We start from the raw sequence: 7,724 nt of genomic DNA on the forward strand, positions 1-7,724 counted from the left end.
CGCGCAATTGCACACACACGCGCGCAATTGCGCGGGTTGCGGGGACATACTTACGCCACTGTTTAGGATATATATAATGATTGGACAAAAGTATAATATCGACACCTAACCTATGTAAGACAATACCCAGTATGCACGCAACTGTGGCCTGGCATGGCCAGGTGGTTAGGGCGCTCGAGTCGCAATCTGAGGGTCACGGGTTCGAATCCCCGTCACACCAAACATGCTCGCCCTTTCAGCCGTGGGGGCGTTATAATGTGACGATCAATCCCACTATTCGCTGGAAAAAGAATAGCCCAAAAGTTGGCGGTGGGTGGTGATGACTAGCTGCCTTCCCTCTAGTCTTACACTGCTATATTACGGATGGCTAGAGCAGATAGCCCTCGTGTAGCTTTGCGCGAAATTCAAAACAAACAAACAAATGCACACAACTCTGATCGTATAAACTCCGATCATTTTTTGCTCAGTATATGTGTATGAACGGTAAGTAGATGTAAATAGAATAACAATGTTTTTTTTTTTTTTACTAACAGTGCCGTTCATTCGAATGTTTCTTACACGATACAAAATTCCAATTGTAAGCTGGTGTCTGTTGTATAGCATGGCTGTAAAAGAATATTGCTAAACAATGCACGTAAAATAGTTGCTATAGTTACCATACATTACTTTCCAATTCCATGACGAACAAACCCCAACGTTTTTTTTTTTAAAGTTCATTTCCACTTCGATGACATCCTGTTTGGTGAGTTCACTATTATTTTAGCTTGAACTGTGTCAATGAACAGCATAAAAAGAGGCTTAGTGACAAACTGGATAGCTGTCGAACGTAAATATATATATATACTAGGATATTACAACCTGACATCAAAGAATCTAACCGCTCACGAAATTTCAAGCATAAAATGTTTCACAAAATTAGATTTTTTGCCCGAAATTATCATATTTTTTTCTTACTTCAATAAAAAGTATCATCTTCTTACGTAAACTGATATTTAATGATATGTTTGGGACTTAACGGGTCATGATACAAGAAAAGTTTAAAGTTTTTTAAACATATTTTTTATCTCGTTTGTGTTTTTATTTTGAATATTTTCCATAGGTGTGGAAATACGAAACCTTGATTTGGATATTTTCTACGTTGTGGCATCTTTGTGCTCGAAAAGATTTTCAATTTGCGAAACTATATACATATGCGTCGTTTAATTACTCTGGCCATGTTATTGTTTATGGTTTTCGAGCAGATCTAAAACTAATTTGAATCATCAATTTCGCTTTATCGAAAAATGATGCCCAGTTAATTAGATAAGTATAAACAAGGAAACTTTGCTCTAATGAACATATTTATGACGAAATGAATACTTACACTGCGTAGTAGGCCCCTCAACACGTGAAGTTCGTTACTTTCAGACATATACAGCTGTTCAAACACTCTTGTTCTAGCACATTGTTACGTCAGACGACCATGTTCCTTGATCAACTTTTACTAAAAACAAAAAACGAAATGAACAAAGCTACAGAAACTTTGGTCCCCTGGTGGGACAGCAATAAGTCTGCGAAATTTACAACACTAAAATCACGGGTTCGATTCCCCTCGGTGAACACAGCAGATAGTTCAATGTGGCTTTGCGATGAAAAACACAGAGAGAGAGAGAAACTCTGAAATTTGCTTTATACTTTCAGAGTTTTTGGCAGAATACTCCATTCATACTTACATTTTTTTAACAATTATATATTCATGAGTTGTATTCTTCTTCTTCCATATTCTTAACATTGTCCATTTAGAAAGTTTGTTGTTGTTTTTTAGAGCAAAGCCATATTAGACTATCTACTGTGTCCACGGCGGGGAATCTGACCACGGTTTTGAGCGTTGTAAGTCCGTAAACTTACCGCTGTCCCACCGGGGGACATATTAAGAATAAATTAAATATTTTGCCAATATCCTAACCAACCATCAATAACTTTACATTATTTACATCTTAATAAAAACGAGGAGATCCTCTGTCATCTTGTTTTATCGATTCTGTATTCAGAGATAATAAATTTTACAGTTATCACACGTGTGATACGAAGGGTTAAAAGAAGTAGTATTTAGTGAGTTTAACTACCTTCAGCTTGCTCTTTGTTGTTAACCGCAAAACTACACAATGAACTATCTGTGCTGTGCCTACCGCGAGTACGTAAACATGAATTGTAGTGTTTTAAGTGTTGTCTGGTGTTATCAGAATATAATGGCAAACTCATATGGATTTTTAAAAAAGCTTTATTATACGAACCTTATTTTTCGTGTAAGTATGTGTGTTTTTCTTTGTTTATTTGAACAGAACTATAGTTTTTTATTTACAGTGATGTAACTTAGTTACAACGTATTTACTGCTGGATATTTTCAAGAAAGAGGCTCAAACATGGGTCAGCTTACTTCCAGACATGAATCTTATCTATATAAAATACATAAAGATATTACAACTATTTCATATCTTCTACACTAGTTTACTGTGTTAATTTTATAAGGAAATATAGTGATAATGAATACATCGACATATCTTTTGTGTGTGTAGACCCTTCTATAGCTAGTGTTTCTTTATAGTAATTCGGTAATGCTTAAATTACTTTGAAATAAATCACAGTAATCTAGCTACATATCTCTATTAAACATTGGCGTATCTGACGTTCCTGACTTCTGTTTTAAACTACTCTGACTGATGATACATTGAACTATTGGAAATTTGACAACATTTCCCCCCTTGTTATTATTATTGTTGTTTCCTTTACTGTAGCAAGTGAACTCGATAACTTTATGTGTTCATCTGCCCATGTCATCGTGAATTATTCTGGCATATTCTCAATCAAAGGTTACGCTGTTTTAAACCAGATATTTATGGTTGTAAACTATGCTGTCTGTCGTCGATGTTACAAGACGATACTGAAGGTGCGAGAAACTATTCACTGGTATAAATAAGATTTTGTATCCTCAAGTCCATGTAAAATATCAATTGTAATCGCAGTGAGCTACATTCGTTAATTAGAATAACAAAACAGTATAATGAAAAGCAAGAATGTAAGGTAAAGTTTTTATTGGATAATATGATCGTAATTAAAACTTCTATATCTTTCTGCCCAAACGTTATATTTTCTCTACGTTCTTATAAGGCTGAGGCTTACCAGCGTGTTATGGTTTTGTTTTATAAGGTATACATGTTGAGCCTTAACAAATCTACTATTTGTAAAACAAAAGTTGTTCATAGTAAACTGAAAACTTTGCCTAAATGCCAATGAAATAGCAAACGCTGATATTTTGGTCAATTTGAGAAGATGTGTTTATGTGTGGATAGAATATAACAACCCCTCGCTTCACCAGGTTATGTGACAAGTATCTCAGAAATGTTGAAGTTTTGATTATACTCTGCTCTGTTGTGTATGTGTGTGAAAAGCTTTGATACTGTACGTTCCTAAATACTGTGTTATGATAAGGTACTGTACGTTCCTAAATACTGCGTTAAAATAAGTATGTAAGTACTTTTCTAAATACTGTACTAAGGTTAGTATACATGTGTGTGGTTTCTAAGTGCTATGTTAAGATAAATGAATAAATGTATCAGTGTATATATATTTAAATGTTTAAATGTTGTGTTAAAACATCAGTGTATATGTGTAAGTGTATAATTTGTGTTGAGGTATAGTGTGCACGTGTAAGTGCTTAAGTATTGTGTTCAGGTAGAAGTGTATATGTGTAAGTGTTTAAATTTGTGTTGAGGTATAAGTATACATGTGTAGTGTTTGAATATTGTGTTCAGGTAAAAGTGTATATGTGCAAGTGTTTAAATTTGTGTTGAGGTCTAAGAATATATTCTAGTGTTTAAATTTAAACACTTACACATATACACTTCTACCTGAACACAATACTTAAGCACTTACACATGCACACTATACCTCAACACAATTTTAAACACTTACACATATACACTTCTACCTGAACACAATATTTAAACACTACACATGTATACTTATACCTCAACACAAATTTAAACACTTACACATATACACTTCTACCTGAACACAATATACTGCGTTAAGATATAAGTATATATGTGTTAGTGTTTAAATACTGCGTTAAGGCATCATTGAATATGTGTAAGTGTTTATATACTGTATTAAGGAAGCGTATACCTATATATTTCAGAATATATACTAAATATACTAAAAAATACATTAGATAAGACTGAAAACTCTCGCGGCTTAAAAAATTATGCTATAGCTATAGTGTTTTGTACCATTACTTTTTTCGTAATTAGCTGAAAAATTGTTTGTTAAAATAACTAAAAAAGAAAAATACGTTAAATTTATGAAAAGTAAAGAAAAAATTATGATTAATAAAATGTTGGGCATTTTGTAAAAATTACATTCAACATAACTGACCATCCTACTCATTTGATGAGATCCATACATTTCCCGATACATTGTGTTATTAAGATACCCTTTATTTTTAAGTCATTATTAGCCAAGACGTTCCTAAGATAGCTTTGTACAACAATTTAGAAAATATTTTACAAAGTTGTTAAGTTGCATTTTAGTATTGACTTGGGCAAGAACATTAGAAATATTTCAACAGGTTTTGTGAAACCAGGCTTAGATCATGAAGTGTTGTAGTACAGTGTACAGGTGTGTGCATATAGGCCTCTATGATACATCTAAATAGTTTTGTTGGCATGTTTTGTAGGCCTTGATCATGAAGTGTTGTAGTACAGTGTACAGGTGTGTGTGCATATAGGCCTCTATAATACATCTAAATAGTTTTGTAGGCATATCTTGTAGCCCTAGATCATGAAGTGTTGTAGTACAGTGTACAGGTGTGTGTGCATATAGGCCTCTATAATACATCTAAATAGTTTTGTTGGCATGTTTTGTAGACCTAGATCATGAAGTGTTGTAGTACAGTGTACAGGTGTGTATGTGTGCATATAGGCCTCTATAATACATCTAAATAATTTTGTTGGCATGTTTTGTAGGCCTAGATCATGAAGTGTTGTAGTACAGTGTACAGGTGTGTGTGCATATAGGCTTCTATAATACATCTAAATAGTTTTGTTGGCATGTTTTGTAGTACATTATACATATGTGTAGGTTTCCAATACATCTAAATAGTTTTGTTAACGTGTTTTAGTACATTGTACATATGTGTAGTTTTCCAATACATCTAAATAGCTTTATTAGCAGGTTTTCCAATACATCTAAATACTAATTGTTTTTACTTAACTGTTCGTTTATGTTAGTTTTGTGAGTAGTTGTGTTTTAATGTATTTTTACTCAAGTGTTCTATACAGTAAATATGTAAAAAGTTTATAAACACTAGATGTAATACCGTATTGACCGTTATAAAGACCGTACTGAAACATTCGTACTTACGGCATCGTTGCTAGTGGATGTATGTTTAAACAGTTAGTGTTAACTAATAACACTTACAAGTATATTCGTCACGGTTGTGATATATGTTTAAACAGTTAGTGTTAACTAATAACACTTACAAGTATGTTCGTCATGGTTGTGATGTATGTTTAAACAGTTAGTGTTAATTAATAACACTTACAAGTATATTCGTCATGGTTGTGATGTATGTTTAAACAGTTAGTGTTAACTAATAACACTTACAAGTATATTCGTCATGGTTGTGGGTTTAGAATGCTTGTTATCATCGTTACAATACAAAATGTGTTTCATAAAATTATACTCATTGCTACGGTAAATGTTCAAAATGTGTTTGTGTGTATATACTTATGTATACCCATACACACAATACTCATTTCTACTGTAAACGTTCAAAATGTGTTTGTGTGTATATACTTATGTATGCCCATACACACACAATACTCATTTCTACTGTAAACGTTCAAAATGTGTTTGTGTGTATATACTTATGTATGTCCATACACACAGTACTCATTTCTACTGTAAACGTTCAAAATATGTTTGTGTGTATATATACTTATGTATGCCCATACACACACACACAATACTCATTTCTACTGTAAACGTTCAAAATATGTTTGTGTGTATATACTTATGTATGCCCATACACACAATACTCATTTCTACTGTAAACGTTCAAAATATGTTTGTGTGTATATACTTATGTATGCCCATACACACAATACTCATTTCTACTGTAAACGTTCAAAATATGTTTGTGTGTATATACTTATGTATGCCCATACACACAATACTCATTTCTACGGTAAATGTTCAAAATATGTTTGTGTGTATATACTTATGTATGCCCATACACACAATAATCATTTCTACTGTAAACGTTCAAAATGTGTTTGTGTGTATATACTTATGTATGCCCATACACACACAATACTCATTTCTACTGTAAACGTTCAAAATGTGTTTGTGTATATATACTTATGTATGCCCATACACACAATACTCATTTCTACTGTAGACGTTCAAAATATGTTTGTGTGTGTTTATACTTATGTATGCCCATCCACACAATACTCATTTCTACTGTAAACGTTCAAAATGTGTTTGTGTGTATATACTTATGTATGCCCATACACACAATACTCATTTCTACTGTAAACGTTCAAAATATGTTTGTGTGTATATACTTATGTATGCCCATACACACAATACTCATTTCTACTGTAAACGTTCAAAATATGTTTGTGTGTATATACTTATGTATGTCCATACACACAATACTCATTTCTACTGTAAACGTTCAAAATGCGTTTGTGTGTATATACTTATGTATGCCCATACACACAATACTCATTTCTACTGTAAACGTTCAAAATGTGTTTGTGTGTATATACTTATGTATGCCCATACACACAATAATCATTTCTACTGTAAACGTTCAAAATGTGTTTGTGTGTATATACTTATGTATGCTCACACACACAATAATCATTTCTACTGTAAACGTTCACAATGTGTTTGTGTATGCGTACGTGATATACTTATACACAGTGGCTTGTATTATGTGATTTTAAAAGCTTGTTTAAAATCTGTCTGTTCGTCTAATTGCTACATGTTATATGATTACACACCTTTGTTATATTATGGAATACATCACAACTCAGCTTCGTTATAGAACAACAAAAGATATATCGTTCGATGTCACGTTTTAGTAACCTAGTCACATTAGTCAAATTATTAATTAGTAACTCTTTATCTTATTAACTAGATGCTAATTACTAATTCGTTTTAGACCTTATTACCACAACCGCACTGTAAGTACTTAACATATATTGTGTTGTTGTTTGTTTGTTTTAAACACAAATCTGCACAATGGGCTATCTGCGCTGTGCCCACCGCAGGGATCTCACTCCGAAGAGACATGTCTTTAAGAACATAGATCGGTTAAACCTATACAACATGCCTCTGTATAAGTATTTACTGTAAACAACACAGGTTTCGAACTATTGTAGTTAGTTAGATCAGATATTAATCCAAACTCAAGATATATGTTATATTTAAAATGTATTTCAACTTGTTACATTATTTGTTTAAAAAGGGTTGAAAGTTGACTAACCAACTCTCTACGACATTTGGGATAAATAGTTCACTAATTCTTATATTTTTTTATTCGTTTGCCGTTAAGCACAAAGCCACACAATGAGCTATTTGTGCTCTGCGAACTGCGGGTATCGAGACCTTCGCTTTATAACTCTCAGACTTACCACTGAACCACCGCGAGCGCGGGGGGGGGGGGGGGGGGG

At 33.1% G+C, this 7,724-nt stretch overlaps 1 long non-coding RNA gene across 1 annotated transcript in view; it reads right to left on the reverse strand.

Moving 5' to 3' along the window:
* LOC106461482 overlaps positions 1-7,724 on the reverse strand; it is a 63,479-nt gene that overhangs the window by 23,908 nt on the left and 31,847 nt on the right. Inside the window, exon 2 of the long non-coding RNA XR_001290925.2 lies at positions 1,364-1,483. This is a non-coding gene — a long non-coding RNA (uncharacterized LOC106461482). The remainder of the gene's footprint in view (positions 1-1,363; positions 1,484-7,724) is intronic.

This window comes from Limulus polyphemus, unplaced genomic scaffold (assembly GCF_000517525.1).
Source record: "Limulus polyphemus unplaced genomic scaffold, Limulus_polyphemus-2.1.2 Scaffold969, whole genome shotgun sequence".
NCBI lineage: Eukaryota > Metazoa > Arthropoda > Merostomata > Xiphosura > Limulidae > Limulus > Limulus polyphemus.